The sequence below is a fragment of the Macrobrachium nipponense genome, chromosome 15 (genome assembly GCF_015104395.2).
Source record: "Macrobrachium nipponense isolate FS-2020 chromosome 15, ASM1510439v2, whole genome shotgun sequence".
In the NCBI taxonomy this organism is placed as follows: domain Eukaryota; kingdom Metazoa; phylum Arthropoda; class Malacostraca; order Decapoda; family Palaemonidae; genus Macrobrachium; species Macrobrachium nipponense.
The window spans coordinates 61,974,572-61,993,085 of NC_087208.1; the positions used below are offsets into that span (position 1 = coordinate 61,974,572).

Consider the following 18,514-nt stretch of genomic DNA (forward strand, 5'->3'; position numbering starts at 1 on the left):
AAGCTGTAGAGGTAAAAATAGGAAAATTGTACTGGCAAAGGACTAGCGATGCCTTCATTCATGTATGCGATGGAAGTCATGAAACTTGACAGGAAAACAATAAATGAATTGCAGAAGATAGATAATAAGTATAAGAGCAATATTGAAACGCGCCAAGTTACACAGCAAGTTGTGCGTTAAGATCTGAAATAGGGGCCTCTTCCTGCCAATCTAGAGATATCAAGAATAAACTTTTCTACCTGAAACATACACTAAAGAATGGTGGAAATAGGCTCCTATATGATTATAACAATGGATCAGTATGAAAAAAAAAAACCCTGGAATAATGCAAGTAAAAGAGTATATGAAAGAACTAAACATAAACTTAAGTAAAATTGAAGCAGTTAAAGACAGACAGTTAAGAGAAATAATAAACAATTGGGACAGAAAAATATGGCAGAAAGAAATGAATGAAAAGTCAACATTAAGAATCTACAGAAAATATAAAGGAAGCATAAGAGAAGAAATCTGGTATGATAACACTGAAAAAACAATGCTGATCAGTAGGGCCAGACTAGGTATACTAGGATTAAATGATAGAAATGGGATAACAGGAGAAGATACAAAATGTTTATACTGTAGGAACAAAATTAAAATTTGATTTGAACATTTCTTACTTTAACTGTCCAGCATACAATGAAAGTAGAAATAGATATAGCTTTATTGCAGCAACCATATCAAGAAAATAAAGAGGAATTAGTAGCAAAAAATATAATCTTATTGGTAGTACTAATGAGGGAGAAGTGGATAATCGGAAAAGAAAAGTTTTTATAAAAAGAAAAATGGGTGGTATTTCAGAGAGAAGAAGCTCAAGCAAACACAAACAAAGGAGGAATAAAAGAAGCAAGGGAGCCGTTTCAAAGGCATATCCCACCCACTACCACTACTACTACTATTTTCAATGAGACTTACCTTGTCGAAGTAAGTAATTTAGTTTATTGAAATAAGTATCGAGTAGTTTACAATAAGCTTAGCCAAATGTAGTAGCCTAGTACTTACTGTTACGGAGATAGGCTATTAGGTAATCTAGGGAACTAGGCTAGTAGGTCTTTTACTAGGCGTTACCTCCTTTTTGGGGTTTTCACCCCCTGGCCAGGTCAGGGCACGCTACCTTAAGTTAGGTTATGTCATGATCTGGCATTAGGTAGTTATTTGTACGAATGGTTAGCCTAATGTTAATTCAACTTATGTATGAGGAACCTGTCCCGGTTGACAAATGGTTGGAACTAGGCTAAAGTAAAGTTTTACTCATAGGCTAACACCTCATCATATGTTAGGTTAGGAAAAGACATTTTGTTACGAGAATGAATCCTATCTTGACCTTCTCAAATCTAAATTAGCCAAAGGTGTGGTGACCGCTGGTTCCACCCCCTTCAGACCTAACCTGACGGTAAGAGTTGTAGGGTAAAAAACCGCATGGTACAGGGGTGGACCATGTACGATCAATGTGTACAACCCCAAAAAAAGTATATTAGTATAACGCGTCCTGACATCGGAGATGGGCATCAGACGCGACTTCTTGTTGGTGAGAAACGGAGCTAAAGACCTCTACTCCGGTGTCAGGACGCATTATAATGTACTTTTCTTGGGGTTGTACACATTGATCGTACATGGTTCACCCCTGTACCATGCGGTTTTTTACCCTAAATGTTACAGAGATACCTACCTATTACCTAGCCTGTACACGGGTACAACCTGGTTCATGCGTAGACCTCAGAGTTGAGGACTTTTTAGCAGGTGAGATGAGGTGTCCTCTTGATGAAGGTTCACTTAACGTGACCCACCAGTTCACAAGTTTAAACATTTGTTTAGATCCGGTTGGTCTGCATTGCTGGGCATTAAAGCAAAAATAGAATACAGGTAGTCATCTCTGTACAAAATTTTAACTTATTAACTATGAAGAGATACTAACCTTCAAGTATGCATGATACAGTGGACCCCCCGTATTCGCGTTCTCCGGATTCGCGGACTCACACATTCGCGGATTTCTCTCGGGAACGTTTCCCTGCATTATTCGCGGAAAATTCGCACATTCGCGGTATTTTTCTATGAGAAATATCCACAAATTCCTGGTTTTTGTTATCAATTTCATCATAAAATGCACTTTTTGTGATAAAACTATTAAAAAAACCAAGTATAAAAATTTTTAGTGGTTTTTCTTAAGTTTTAACTAACAAAATAGGCTGTTTTTAGTGTTTTTTATAGTGGTTCCAAACATTTGCGGATTCTAACCTATTTTGCGGGGGTGGGGGTCTTGGTTTATGACGCATCCCCCGCGAACACGGGGGGACCACTGTATATGGGAGTCATAAACTTTATTCCATGTATTTTATTATCTATTTTAAAAGGAAACAGCAAAGTTTTTTGTTTATTACCTATAAACTTTACTTTATGTGCAAAGATCAGCTTGTGTTGATGGAAAGCTTTATTACTACAAAGAGATATATGCCATAGGCTAACTACAATGCTGGATGTATAGGCTAAAATTGTTTAGCTCACAGACCTATACTACAGCTTACAAACCAGGTCACGAAATGGAACTGGTTTGCATTTAGAAACTACAGTGGTACCTCGACATACGAAAGGCTCAACTTACGAAAAACTCGAGATACGAAAGCAAATACGAAAAATTTACGGCTCTACATACGAAAAATTGCTCAAGTACGAAAGGTTGTTGCTGTAAAGTCCCGAGATTTGCCTGGACCACCGAGAACAATTTTAAAACTGCGCGCCGCCAACTGAGTAAACTCGCCACCATCCTCCCGCTCTCCCATTGGTTCCTGATGCTAGTCCACCCCATAAGATCCTGCTCCTCCTATTGGTCACATCTACCCCTTTTGCCTTATGTATTTTTATTGGTAAAAAGGATGCTGTAAATTGAAAAACTTATTCATGCAATACATTTAATACTATTAGGTAAAGATAGAATAAAGAATAGAAATGAATGGTTATTATACTGTTTGGTAGTTTCAGTAGTTGAAGAGAGATAATGAAAATTTATGGCTTACTGTGTACTAGGAAAAGTGATTGCTTGGCGATCGTTCGATACTCGTAAGTGCTGGATGTAAACAGGAGTTTGGAAGCTTTTTTTTTGTTTGTTTATTGTAGTTAATGGTTACTTAATATTATTTGAAATGAGTACATGCAATACATTTAATAAAAAAATTGTGAATTAGATATCATAAAATATAAATAAATCAGACTGCTATCATTGAAGCCAACAAATACGTATTTTTTAGAATTCTTCTTCTGTTTTAATATTACGTTACGTATGTGTTTTATTATAGCCGTCAGTAACTCGGTATCTCCATTAGTAAAGATAGAATAAAGAATAGAATGAATGGTTATTATACTGTTTGGTAGTTTCATTAGTTGAAGAGAGATACCAATGAAAAATTTATGGCTTACTGTGTCCTAGGAAGTGATTGCTTGGCGTTCGTTCGGTACTCGTAAGAGCTGAATTTAAACAACATTGATTGAATTTTTTTTTGTTTTTTTTTGTTTGTTTGTGTATTATAGTTAATGATTAATTAATAATTATTTGAAATGAGTACATACTGATTATTTATACATTTTATTGGCATATTTCTAAGCTTTTAGCTTCTTAGGTTTAGATGTCAGAATCATAGACTCGGCTACCGTTGCAACCGCTAACATAGGCTAGGCTTATTGCTAAGGGACATATGCTAAAGTCCTAATATATGCAGTAAAATGGATTGAACATTACATGCCAGTTGAAATATTACTCAAGTATGTTATACAGTTTGTTCCGATACGTATACAAACCCTTGGTCCTTTAACAATAGGAAGGTAACTAGCGGCAGCTGGACGGTCGTAAGCTTCGACAATGGGGTAGAACGGTAGTTAACTGCTTGTCCGATCGTGCGCGCGCATCCGAGAGGTGAAGAATCACTTTTGCTTTCGGCCGGGGTGTGAAGGACGTGTTCGTCATCGCTCTCTGCCCGCGTCATCGTCGTATGCTTTGTTTATATTGTGTTTTCTACTAATGGTTGGTTTGACTTGAAAATGAAACTGTAAGTACACTGTTTTCATTTTCATTACTTAATTATGAATCAACATGGAGCTATCGCCGTAGAGACGGCGATTTCCGCTCTTTTCATGAATTGAACCCTTGAATTATGTCTCGGTGCCGAGGGCGGCGCTCACTCGCGAGTCATGTATTTTGGGGCGAAAGTGTGTAATTGAAAGATGTAAGTACTCTTTTTCATTATATTTTTGCCCTGTGCGTTCGTTGCCGAGAGCTTGATTGCGCTCGGCAAGAGCCTCTATTTTGTATGAATAGAATGCAATGAAGTGGATTCGCAATGCAGTTTTCTTTTCATTTTCATTTATTAATTGCATCAAATTTAATTTTGGATCAATTTCCGCTCTTACCCGGGAATTAATCCTTACGATTTATTGCTGTGAAAGTGAAAATAGCAAGTGCAGTATTGTTCATTTTCATATATATTTATGATAGCATCATATTATTATGGATCAAGTTTCCGCTCTTACCGGGAATTGATTTTTCCCTCTTTAAGTTCTATGAAGTGAATCGCAAGTGCAGTATTCTGTTTCATTTTCATATTTACTTTTCAATCACTGCTGTGCGGGGGTAGGGGAAGCGAAGGTCTGCCTCCAGGAAGTCGTCGGAAAGCTCTCCCGCGACTCCCTTGGTATCCGATTCTTCGTCTTCTTTCCTGCCCCCCCTCCCCCGCTCAGCTTCCTCGTATTTTGTTTTTTTGGGGTCTTCCTTCCGTTCGGGTGGGGTGGGCATGTCTCCCCCCCCCGTGCGTGAGGGAACCCTCTTACTAATCTGTCTGTGCTACCGCAGGTGCTACAGCCGTGGGAGACCGACCTTGGACAGGTATAGACCACTGCGGTCTGCAGGGCGTGCCTAGCATCCACGAATCTGCTGCAGAGTCTAGCGAGGTCTGGGGCGGTGACCTTGGAGTGGTCTCCACTACAACCTTCACGGTCCGCTTATGCTGCTTCCCCCCGCTGGTCTACACTCCCCATGCTGTGTCGGTGACGCCGCCTCTGCCGCTTCTAGGGCCGGTCGCCGCCGTACCGAGAGGGGTATGCCGCCGCCGCCTGTGTTTTTCTTTCGTGTTGCCTGCCCCAGACTTCCGCTGTTCCAGCAAGCTCGCCCCTGGACCTGCCGCCAGTACCACGCTGGCTGCCGATGATTCTACGAGGCGATGGCTGGCCTGCCGTACTGTCGCTGATGTGGTTCCCGCTACTGGCTTTGGCTGTCCCTTCTGTGTTTACCGCTGCCGCTGTTCCTGCCGGCTCCTGAGCTGGTTGCTGTTCCTGTCTCTCCTGTTTTCCTGGGGTCGCTGTTCCAGCTGTCGCCTGTCCATGCCTGCCCATGGTGTGTCTTCCCCAGTCCCAGTCCTTCCGGACAGGTGCAGTCGGGCCGTGTGCTTGCGGCAATAGGCCCGACTCCGGCCTGGATGGAGGACCTGACGACTGTCCTGCGTGAGCTGACGAAGAAGAGGAAGGTGTCATCTTCGTCTTCGTCTGTTGCTGCCTCTTCCCCTTCGACTTCTAAGGGCCCGTCCCACCTCGGTGGGACGGGTCCCTCTGGGGCTGGGGTCCTCCTGCTGGCCTTCTGGGAGCGGGGCCCGTCTCCCTTCCGTAAGGAGAGATAGATGGGGACCAGAGGAGTATCGGTTAGCTCTGGTACTCCTCGCCTGGTGCTAGCGGCGATGCGCTACGCCAGGTTCCGGCTCGGTCTCTTCGTTCGCGGAGATCCCGAGTGTACGCTCTCCCTCGGGAGACCGTGCAGCCAAAGTTTTCGGCGCCAAGAGTTCGCTCGGCGCCAAGACCACGGCACGGAGCAGAAGGCTGGCGAGAACCGCTCAGGTGACTCTCGCCAGGCCAGCGGCCGCTCTCGCAGCGACCAGCTGGTAACCGGGTTTTGTTATTCCCCCCTAAGAAGAACTCCTTCGGGAACTTCGAAGGGCTCGTCACATTCCGGTGTGACGGGGGGGGGGTTCTTCTGCTGGTTCCTCCTGTTCCTTCGGGATCTCCCCCAAAGGGAACGGGTCGTCTCCCCTTCTGAGAAGAAGAAGAAGACGGGGAACCAAGGGTGTGCTGGCTACCGCTGGTACACCCTCGCCTGGTCTTGGCAGCTCTGCTGCTAAGCCAGGTACCGCTCGGTTTCTCGTCCGTGAGAAGTTCCGAGTGTACGATCTCCTTCTGGGTGACCGTGCAGCCAAAGTTTAAGACGCCTGAGTTCGCTCAGCGTCATGACCGAGGCACGGAGCAGAAGACTGTCGAGAGCCGCTCAGGTGACTCTCGCCAGGCCAGCGGCCCGCTCTCGCAGCGACCAGCCGGTACCTCTGTGGACGTGACGGTCTCTGACCGGCCACGGTTTGAAGGCTGGGAAGAGGTCCCCCACGGTCCCCTCTGACCGACGGTACCAGCCTCGGCTGGTACCAGCGGTTTGACGTGCCGCGAGGACGCTCACCGTCTCTCACGGCGAAACGAGCTCTGCAGGTCACCTGACCGCCGCTCCCACAGGGACCGGGCGAATACGGTGACCAGCAGCACTCATCTGACGCACGGGCCGGGGTCGACGTGCTCAGTCGAGCCGCTCGCCACAGGTGAGCGGCACGGCCAGGCCTGCAGATCGATCCCCACCGCGGGTTGGTGATCGGCTGCAGCCCCCCACGTACGCTGGTCCTGCCAGCGAGCGGGGGGGAGCGTCAGGTCTGTCTCCCACTACCTTCACTTCCTCGGGTCGGGGGGGGGGGGGGGCTACACCGGGAAGAGCGAGGTAGCTAGGAGTGATCGTGAGAGGTGCGCCGCTCACGATCCCGTCACGACGCCGCACGTGCCACGTATGGTCTTAGGACCAACCAGGACGTACGCGCAAGTGATTGGAGGCGACCGTCAGGGGGAGAGGGGGTGTTGACGTCAGTTGTGTCTCTCCGATACCTTCAACTTCCTCGGCATACTCCAGGAAGAGCGAGGTATAGTAGGAGTGATCGTGAGAGATGTCCGCCGCTCACGATCCCGTCACGACGCCGCACGTGCCAGGTTGGTCTTAGGACCAACCAGGACGTACGCGCAAGTGATTTGGAGCAACCGTCAGGATCTGTTGCTGGTCCTTCTTCTGAAGGAGGAGGGTCCTGGGAGCTGCTCTTGTTGGAGGGACTGGACGGTCCTACTCCTCAAGACGCTGTAACTTCCGAGATTCAAGTACTTTTACCCAGGTTATTGCACTGATTCGTCAGACAAGACGACCCGAAGGATCGCCGCTCCCACCAGCAGAGCCCATGTCTCTGCTCGAGTCGTTTTGGGCCCGAGAGGGAACCCAAACCGACGGTGGGTATGCCGCGATCGGAGCTTGCCGATTCTTGTTCTGTCTTGAACCAGAGTCTCTCGTCTCCGGACAAGAAGGCTCTCTCAGTTCTGGCCGGTCGATCAAGCTACTTCCACCTCCTCTACTGCGACAGCGGCGTTTCTACGTTGTCTTCGGACACCGTATTTAAATACTCCTTCGGTCCGTCCTGAGAGGTTTCGACCTCGACGAGGACTGGAATGAGTCGGAGGACGGTATCGGCTTCTCTCCTGTCAGGTGTCGATCAGCCCCACCCAGACAACGTTCACAGTGGCGGCAGACCCTTACCTACAGTGAGAGTTCGTAACCCTCCTCGGGAAAACGTTTTTCTCCTGACGATACGTTTTCCCAGACTCTGAGAGGCCATCGCCGCAAGGCGATGGCTGCTCCTACTCTTCTCCAACTGCTAGTTCCACTGGGAAGGCGAGCGAGTATCCAATTCCTCCCCATTCCCTCTCTCCTTACGGCTACGAGGGAAAGGGGAAGGATCCTACAGAGATTTCTCTGTAGGATCCCACGTTGGGGACTGCGCTACCAGGGGGGACCTTCGGTTCCTACCTGACGTAAGCCCCAGGTCGTTGAGGAGGGATCCTGCCCCATTCTCGATTTCTACGGGACCACCAGCCGAATCTCGTTTGACGAATTCGGTGGGGGTTTCGCAGACTGCTTTAGAATTCTACGGAATTTCTAGCGCATTCAGAGTGTTTAGAGTTTTCTTTATACGATCTCCAAACACTTAGGCGAGCGGACCACGGTCCCAAAGTGAGCGAGACGAGAATCCCCGATATGTTACACGATAATCGGGAACCTCGCCTATGCTCGAATTCCTGGAATTTCTAGCATTAGGAAGAAGACTGCTGCTGAAAGAAGACTATCTCACAGTAGGCGACCAACCTGGAATAGAGAAGAACGGACGGGAATATCCAGTTTGGCTGGAACTATCGTCTTAGTATTCTGTTCACCATTGAAGCTTTCCTTCGGGAGGAAGACTTCTCCTTCACTCTCTTTAATAGAGAACGAAGGTGGTCGATCTCCAATCCTTATTTGTTTTCTTGAAGGAAAGAATTTAGGATGGAGATCGTTGTTCAGAATCCTACAAATATACTACGTATTTGTTCCGACACGGCATACAAACCTTCGGTCCTTTTACAATAGGAAGGTACTAGCGGCAGCTGGATAGGTCGTAAGCTTTCGAACAAGGGGTTCGGTGTAGTTACTGCTTGTCCGACAGGCGCGCGCTGCGCGACTGGTAGGTAAACAAACCACTTTTGCTTTCCGGCCTGCTGGCGTGTGGACGTGTATCATCGCTCTCTTGCCCGCTTTAATCGTCGTTGCTGCTTTCGCATGGTTGTGTTTTTCTTTTTTTCTCATTTATTTAGCTAGTGAAACTGAATTGTAAGTACAATCATTTCATATTTATTTCCATTGAATTCAATTGTGAATTAAGGATCTTGGTTTGGACACCACGCCCTCCGATTACCCGAGTGCCGGGACTGAAGGGCGTAAGTGCGGGAATTCATTTTCCCAGAAATGATCCTCGTATTGTGTATGCTCGGTGCCGAGGGCGGGAGAGCGCTCGCTCCGAGCGTATATTTTGGTTGAAGATGTGTAGATGAAAATCGTAAGTAAGTGCTCTTTTCATTTATATTTTTTTTGACCTGTATGCTCGTTGCCGAGCGAATGCGCTCGGCACGGAAACTTATTCTGTATGGAAGTGGAATCGCAAGTCAGTATTCTTTTTCATTTTCATATATTTATTTTGATTGTAGCAATACTCATTTTTGGATCAGTTTTCCGAGATTACCCGGAAATTGATCTTTTCCCCTTTTTTATTTGAATGAAAGTGAAATCGCAAGTGCAGTTCTTTTTCATTTCATATTTTATTGAGATTGCATTGTTTACTGGGATCATGTTTCCGCTATTTACCGGGAATTGATCCTTCCCCTTTTTATTTGTATGAAGTGAAATCGCAAGCGCAGTATTCTTTTCATTTTCATATATATATTGATTGCATCAATTCATTATGGATCAAGGTTTCCATAAACCTTGATCCATAAAGGTAAGGAATGGATCCTTTTACCCTTCCCCGCGCTCGGTACCGAGGGCGCAAATGCGCTCGATCCGAGCCCTTATTCATTGTGAGTGAATCGTAATGCAAGATTCTTTTTCATTTTATTCTTTTTATTATTGATTGCATCAATATTTATTTGGTTCAAGTTCCGCTCAGTCAGGGAATTGATCCTTATGCCCTTGCATTCGGGCCGATGGCACGATTGCTCTCGGGCTCTTATATTATTGTTGGGTACATGGGTGCTGTGCGGGGTGGGAACGAGAACCCCCCCCGCTCAGCTCCACCGATGGCCCTTCCCCTTTGGGGGGGGGAGGTTTATCGGGCCGTTCTTCTCCTTCGCCCGATCCGTCGAGCGCGGGGGAGGGCGCTCGGTGCCCGATGTACAATTGTATTCGGGTCTTCCCACTCGTTCGGGAGAGGGCTGGGCACCCCCCCGCGCGAGGGGACTTCCCCCCCACTAATCGCTACTACTGTTCCTTTCCGCAGGTGCTACTGCCACGTAGGGTGGACCTTGGTGAGGTATTGGCGTCCTTCCATTTGCAGGGCGTGCTAGTGTCCAGGGGCTGCGGTTCTATGTCTGGGCCTACTGCGGTCACCCATGGAGTGGTGACCACGCTCCAGGTGACGACGTCCCTCCCTCCCTGGTGTAATCACCTCACGTGGTAACAGTCTTGCCTACAGCCGCTGTGAAGTGCCGTTCGCCGTACCGAGAGGGGGGCGTGCTGTCGCCGCTCGTGGTTGCCGCGCTGCAGCGACCACACTTCCGCTGTCCCTAGAGCTCGCCCCTGCCCTGGACCTGCCGCCGGTACCAGGAATGTTGCTGGCTGCTGCTCCACTTCCTGTGTTCCCGGTGCTGCCTGCCGTACCTGCCGATTCTGGGCTGACTGTCCATGCAGTTGCTGCGCTGGCTGAGCCGTTGCTGCGCTGGCGGTCCTACCGATGCTGTGCTGGCTGTGCCTGCTGTTCCTGAGATGCCCATACCTGCTGATGTCGTCCCTGTTCGTGTGGTACTACCCCAGACTTTGGTCTGTCTGTACAGGTGCGTCCGGGCCCTGTAGCTTCGGCTACAGCAGCCCCGGCTCCGCCCTGGATAGCAGATCTTACGTCTGTCCTGAGGAAGCTGACGAAGAAGAGGAGAAGTTGTCGTCGTCGTCGTCTTCATCTTCTTCATCGTCGTCGGCTGCCGCCTCTTCCCCTTGCGACTTCTAAGGCTTCACAGCCGAGGAAGAAGAAGGTTGCCTCCTCCCTCCTAAGAAGTCTCCCTCTGGAGCTTCTCGGGACCCGTCTCACCTAGGTGGGACGGGAGGGTTCCTTCCGCTGGTCCTCCTGCTCCTTCGGGAGCGGGCCCGTCTCTTCTTCCGCAAGGAATGAAGACAATACGGGGACCAGAGGGGTGTACCGGCTAACACCGGTACTTCCTCGCCTGGTGTCAGTGGTTCTGCCACTGCATCAGGGTCCGTCTCGGCCTCTCGTTCTTCGCGGGAGGTACCGAGTGTACGGTCGCCTACCAGCGACCGTGCAAGCCAAGAACCAGACCTCTGAGTCCGCTCAGCGTCAGGTTCCACGGCACGGGGCGGAAGATGGTGACAGCCGCTCACGCGACTCTCACCAGACCAGCTATCACTCTCGCGGCGAACAGCTGGCTACCCGGGGGGACGTGACGGTCCACGACCGCCACGGGCTGAGGCTGGAAGAGGTCCTTCCCGTTCGCCGGTGCCAGCCACGGCTGGAACCAGCGACGTGACGTGCCGTGAGGACAGCACCGGTTCTCACTGTGACAGTGGAGCCTGCAGGTCGCCTGACCGTCGCTCTCACAGAGAGCGATCGGGTATGGCAACCAGCACCAGCTCTTCTGACACTCGAGATCGGGGCCGGCTGTGCTCGTGTCCCATCCGTTCTCCACAGCGAGACGGTTCGACCAGGCCTGCAGCTCGATCGCCACCACGGGTTGACGATCGCCTGCAGCCCTCTAAGCCTGCTGGTTCTGCCAGCGAGCAACGAGGGAGCGTCAGGTCTGCCTCTCCCGTACCTTCAACCTCCTCGGGTTACACCGGAGGAGCGAGGTATTGAGGAGTGATCGTGAGGGGTGCGCCCCTCACGATCCCCCACGCACGCCCTATGTGCCAGGCACGTTCTTGGACCGGCCAGGACGTATGCGCAAGTGGATGGGGGTAAGACCGAGAGGGCTGTCGCTGTTCCCCCTTCTTAGGAGGAAGGTTCTCGGAATATGCTCTTGTTTGAAGGGCTTAACGGTCCCACTCTGCAAGATGCTGTGACTTCCGAGATCCAGAGGAACTTTGCCGAGGTTATGGCGCTGATTCGTCAGCACAACGACCTCGGGGAAGGATCGCCGCTCCCACCAGCAGAGCCACGTCTCGGCTCGAGTCGTTTTGGGGCTCGAGAGGGAACCCAAATCGACGGTGGGTCTGCCGCGATCGGAGCTTGCCGACTGTGTTGAACCAGGTAGTCTCTCGTCTCCGGACAAGAAGGCTCCCTCAGTTTCTGGCCGGTAGAAACAAGCTACTTCACCTCCTCTACGGCGACAGAGGCGTTTCTACGTGTCTTCGGACACCGTATTTTGAATACCCCGTCGGTCCTCCTGAGAGGTTTCGACCTCGACGAGGACTGGAATGAGTCGGAGGACGGTATCGGCTCTCTCCTGTCAGGTGTCGATCAGCCCCACCCAGACGACGTTCACAGTGGCGGCAGATCTTTACCTACAGTATGAGTTTGTAACCCTCCTCGGGGAAAACGTTTTCCTCCCTGACGATACGTTTTCCCAGGCTCTGAGAGGCCATCGCCGTAAGGCGATGGCTGCTCCTTTTCTTCTCCAACTGCTAGTTCCGCTGGGAAGGCGAGCCAGTATCCATTCCTCCCCATTCCCTCTCTCCTTACGGCTACGAGGGAAAGGGAGGGGGGATCCTACAGAGATTTCTCTGTAAGATCCCACGTTAGGGGCTGCGCTACCGGGGGGACCTTCGGGTCCTACCTGACGTAAGCCCCGTTCGTTGAGGAGGGATCCTGACCTTTCCCTTTCTCGATTTCTACGGGAATCGAGAGGACCACCAGCCGATATTCGTTTGACGAATTCGGTGGGGGTTTCGCAGAGTGCTTAGAATTCTACGGATTTCTAGCGCACTCAGAGTGTTCGAGTTTTTTACGATCTCCAAACACTTAGGCGAGACCACGGTCCAAAGTGAGCGAGAATCCCCGATAATTTTTGTTACTATAATCGGGAACCTCGCTTATGCTCGAATTCCTGTAATTTCTAGCATTTGGAAGAAGACTGCTGCTGAGAAGAGTATCTCACAGTAGGCGATTAACTTGGAATAGAGAAGAACGGACGGGAACTTCCAGTTTGGCTTGAACTATCGTCTTCGGTATTCTGTTCACCATTGAAGCTTTCCTTTGGGAAAGACTTCTCCTTCACTCTCTTGACTAGAGAACGAAGGCGGTCGATCTCCAATCCTTATTCTCATTCCTCGAGGGGAAAAGAATTTAGGAGGAGGTCGTTGTACAGAACCTACAAATATACTACGTATATTACCCTCGCGACATGATTCTTGTAACAGTTGAATTGTCCGGGGGGTAGGCGCATACCGTAGTTAACTCTACGGTTTGTGACCGAGACAAATTGTATCTTAATTGAACTGCAACTCGGGGTTGCCTGCAACCTCCCACAGTTACAGTTTCGATTTTAGATACTTGGTATTGTCATGACAACACCAAATCAGCTTTTGGTATTTACCGAAATCCGTTTCGTTTAAATATAATTGCTCGAGCGTATTCCTTTATGCTCGATGGTTCTAGCCGAACGCATTCCTTCGTGGAATAATGGATTAACTGGCAACTCAGGATGACGAGTCACCGAGAGCTACTGCGTATTGAAACTGCCTGATAGCGGCTCAGTATCAGCTAGGTCTCGGAGATGCACGGTCGGTTACGTCTCTCTCTCCCCTGGTTTGATTGACTACCGAACCGTATCTCTGCCCAACAATCACGGACCTAGGTCTCTGATTAACGGGGATTCTCGCAATAATGAAGGACCATCTACTGCTGTGACGCTCTATTTCATCGCCTTCGACATTGCGAGAATTCTCAACAGAGATATCTCTTGGACTCTTTCATCTTTCTGTTTACCGCACGGTAACAGAAGTCTGTACTAGTCAACCGCTGCATCGCACCGCGATAATGCGAATGATTTTTGCAGACATCTGAGTTTGTCTTCAAAATATCTCGTATTCGTAGGTGTGCAATTATTCATTGCTCGCCCCGAATTAACAGATATGTCATAAGACATCGCCTACTCTCCGACCTGACAGCTCTACTTCCAAATGTTCAGCCCATGAGAAGCAGTTCTTCAGGCAGTATTTCCCTGTCTTCATTACTGAAAAGCGCTCCGCTTTTATTGCAACTACGATCCTCACCGGACAGCAATGAATAGCGGTTAGCGTTCTCAGTCTTTGTAGCACAGGTTCAGAATCTTGAGAATCCTTCTCTCGGTTCAGCTGCGAAGACGTAGTTTGCATTTTCTGTACACCTTCGTCTTCAACGACACATAGTGTGTTTCTCCTTAGCCGAGAATCAACTATACTATGAGATATCTTGCCATCAAGGACCTCGTCTCTAGAATGGCAATTGACTTTCGCCTGTTGGGCACATGCCTTAAGAGAGTCATCACCGTTGCCTTCTGGCATCGGTGACGAACATTTTTATTTGTTTAGTCTCTTGGCAGAACCCTTTTAAGGCGAAGGTCACGTGACTTGCTCGGGTGCTTGGACAACTGCCTCCTACCGAACGCAGTGCAGTCGGCAGCTGTCAGAGCGCCCAAGTCTGTTACGAATCTTCGCTGTGGACTTAGTTCGGGGGTTGTTTTCCATAACAATCTTTTCTTCGTCCTAACGGCTTGTCACAGTACCCATACCATCGACACCCACCATTGAGTGTCGGTGTCCTATCCACTACCGAGAAGAACAACTTCGCTGCAGACGGATAGACCAGTATGGGTACAGGACATCACCGAAGTCGAGAAGAGGTTAGGTCATACGACCATTTCTCCCTTCTTTCCTCTGAGGTAATTGCCATGACTTTTCCTGCGAAGTCAAGCATCCAGGGGATGGGGATTCGTGACGCTCGATTTCGTACCGAATTCGTTAGCGAAGACTCTGACCCTTCGGTTCCTGACGATTCGGTTAGAGTCCTTCATCCCCTCCCTAATGGACTTCACCGCCTTCGATGCGAAGGAGATGCTGCTTTGTCCTGTGAAAGCGCGACCGCACTTTCTGAAGAAACTCGACATCCCAGGATGAGTGTTGAAGACTCTTCGTCAGCACCAAGATGACCTAGAAGTACACTCACTCGAGTTACACAAGAACTTCTCCATGGCGCAGGTACTGAAGGCAGGGTCTGGACAAACCAGACCACCGGCACCTCCTTCTACCTTTGGATATTGCCCACAGGTCCTTGGATCGTTTTCCTTAGGACCCGTGTGGTGGCTGCTCAACACGTTGTCTAGCTAACCCAGACCCTAGCAGGCTGAACAGCATCGAGTCCTGGTGTGACTGTAAGAATAGATAAGTGAATGAGAGAGTGACTTGGCTTCTCTTCCTATCTTTTTCTCCCCCTCTACCTGTGGTAGAGGGATACGGTCATCACCTTGCTGATAAGGACGAGATGCCGGTGAGCTACTCGACAGAGCCCCATCCTATCCCTTTCACTAGGGATGGGAGCGAATATCCACCACTTCCTCCTACAAGGGGGGGGAAGTGGATGCCAACAAGAGACAAACCATAACTTTATGTTGCCTCTTGCAAAATAGGAACTTGTTCTTGTTTGCTGGTACGAAGAGATACGCTTGCCTCTCTCTTAGTACTTGGTCCAGAGGTCTGACCATTGATCCTGCGGTGCACACCCCGATCAATCGGACAGAGGCTTGGATCCCTCCCTCGCTCTTACGACCAGGGAGGCATTCCAAGGTTGGGCGAACACCAGTCTGTTCACAAAAGACTCAGATTCCTCCCACCAAGAAAGTGAGTCTTCCTATTGTAAAAGGAGACCGAAGGTTTGTATGCCGTGTCGGAACAAATGACAATTTGTCCAAAATTGCATTTTTCCTAACTATACAAACCTGAGGTCCTTTTACACATAGCCCCACCGTCATGACCCACCCCCTCAACTCTGCAGTTTTTGCTTGGGTGGCCAAAGCAAAAGTGATTTGTTTACCTACCAGTCGCGCGCGCGCCGCCTGTCGGACAAGCAGTTAACTACCGAACCCCTTGTTCGAAAGCTTACGACCTATCCAGCTGCCGCTAGTACCTTCCTATTGTAAAAGGACCTCAGGTTTGTATAGTTAGGAAAAATGCAATTTTGGACAAATTGTCATATTAACCTCGCGACATGATTCTGCTAAGCAGTTGAATGGTCCGAGGGGTAGGCGCATATCCTGGTTATTCTACGGATTGCGACTTAGACGAAAAGTATTCTAATTGAACTGCAACCCGGTTGCCCTGCAACCTCCCAGGAGTTTCCAGTTTCAATTTTATTATACTTATGGTGTTGTCACAACAACACCATTTAAGCTTTTATATTTACCGAAATTCGTTTCGCTTAAATATAATTGCTCGAGCATATCTTTTTATGCTCGGTGGTTCTAGCCGAACGCATTCCTTCGTGGAAAGGATTACTTGGCAACTCAGGATGACGAGTCAGCGACAGCTACTGCGGTATTGAATTGCCCGAGGCATTTCAGTATCAGCTGCCCGCTTTGAGATAGACGGTTGTTTAGTCTTTCTCACCTGCTTTGATTGAATAACAACCGTTATCTCTGCCCAACAATCACGGACTTAAGTCTCTGATTAACGGGGATTCTCGCCATACAGTAAGGAATGCCCATCTACTGCTGAAGGAGACGCTAGTTTCATCGTCTTCGGTATTGCGAGAATTTTAAACAGAGATATCTATTCGACTCTCATCTTTCTGTTTACCGCACGGTAACAGAATTCTGTAATAGTCTCTTGCTGCATCGTATCCCGATAATGCGAATGATTTTTGCGGAATCTGAGTTTGTCCTCAAAATATCTTGTATTCGGAGGTGTACAATTGTTCATTGTTCACCCCGATTAGCAGATGTATTGAAGACATCGCCTACTCCCACACCTGCCAGCTCTACTTCCAAACGTTCAGCCCATGAGAAGCAGTTCTTCAAGCGGCTCTCCCCTGTGTTTCATTACTGAAGAACGCCCCGCTTTCATTGCACAACGGACAGCAATGAAATGGCGGTTAGCGTTTTTCAGTCATTTGTAAGCACAGGTTTAGAATCTTGAGATTCCCTTCTCTCGATTCAGCTGGAAGACGTAGGTTGCATTCATTGCCTACCTTCGTCTTCAACGTCACATAGTGTTGTTTCTCCTAAGCTGAGATTCAACGTCTATGAGATTTTCTTGCCATCAGGACCTCGGTCTTTTGAAGGCAATTGACTTTCGCCTTTTGAGCTTATGCATTAAGAGAATCATCGCCGCGCCGTCCGGCATCGGTGACTAACAAACTATTTTATTTGTTTGGGTCTCTCAGCATAACTCTTAAAGGGGAAGGCGAATGGTCACGTGACTTTACCCCGGATGCTTGACAACTTGCCTCTACTGATTCCGAACCAGTCAGTCGGCAGCTGTCAGAGCGCCCGAGTCAGTTACGAACTATGCTGTGGACTTAGTTCGGTTGTTCCAGAGCAATCATTACTTCGTCTTAATAGCTTGTCAGTATGAGTACTGTACATAACCAAAGTCGAGAAGAGGGATAGGTCATACAACTATTCCCTTCTTTTCGTCTTAGGTAACTGCATGACTTCTCTTGAGAAGTCAAGCACAAAGGGATGGGATTTGTGACGCTCGATTTCGTACCGATCTTCGTAGCGAAGACTCAGAACCCTTCGGTAACTGACGATTGGTTCGAGTCCTTCACAATACCCTCCCTAATGGACGTCACCGCCTCCGATACGAAGGCTATGCTGCTTTGTCCTGTGAAGGTGCGACGGAGCTGTCTGAAGAAACTCGACACCCAGGATGAGCGCGGACGCCTCTTCATCATTCTCTCTCGCTCGTTCCGCAAGAACTTCTCCGTGTGCGCAGGTAATGAAGGCAGGCGCCTGGTCCAACCGGACCGCATGCACCTCCTTCTACCTTCAGGATATTGCCCACAGTTCCTTGGATCTTTTTCCTTGGGAACCGTGGTGGTTGCTCAACACGTTGTGTAGTTAACCCAGACCCTCGCAGGGCTGAACAGCATCGAGTCCTGGTGTGACCGTAAGAATGGATGAGGAATGAGAGTGTGACTGGCTCCTCTTCCCCATCTTTTTCTTCCCTCTACCGTTTGGGTAGAGGGACACGGTCGTCACCCTGCTGGGTAAGGACGAGATGCAGGTGAGCTACTCAATAGAGCACCATCCTATCCCTTTCAGTAGGGATAGGAGTAAATATCCACCACTTCCTCCAACAAGGGGGAGGAAGTGGATGCCAAATTGAGACAAACCCATCATTTTATGATTGTCTCTTGCAAACAGGAACAGTTTCTTGCTTGCTGGTACGAAGAGATACGCTTGCCTCTCCTTAGTACTTGGCCCAGAGGTCTGACCATTGATCCTGCGGTGCACACCCGATCAATCGGACAGAGGTTTGGATCCCTCCCTTGCTCTTACGACCAGGGAGGCACTCCAGGTTGACGAACACCAGTCTGTTCACCAAAAAGACTCAGATTCCTCCCACCAAGAAGTGAGTCTCCTATTGTTAAAGGACCGAGGGTTTGTATTACGTATCGGAACAAATGACAATTTGTCGAAAATTGCATTTTTTTTCCTAACTATACAAACCTGAGGTCCTTTACATATAGTCCCACCTCATGCCACCCCTCACTCTGCAACTTTTTGCATGGGCCTAAAGCAAAAGTGATTCTTCACCTCTCTCGGGCCCGCGCGCACGATCGGACAAGCAGTTAACTACCGTTCTACCCCTTGTTCGACAGCTTACGACCGTCCCAGCTGCCGCTAGTTACCTTCCTATTGT

The 18,514-nt window shown here is 48.9% G+C and overlaps 1 protein-coding gene across 1 annotated transcript in view; it reads left to right on the forward strand.

Moving 5' to 3' along the window:
- The first annotated feature begins 841 nt into the window (after positions 1-841).
- LOC135195008 (large ribosomal subunit protein bL28m-like) overlaps positions 842-18,514 on the forward strand; it is a 38,025-nt gene continuing 20,352 nt past the window's right edge. Inside the window, exon 1 of the mRNA XM_064221281.1 lies at positions 842-960. The gene's annotated coding sequence lies outside the window, so the exon portion shown is untranslated. The remainder of the gene's footprint in view (positions 961-18,514) is intronic.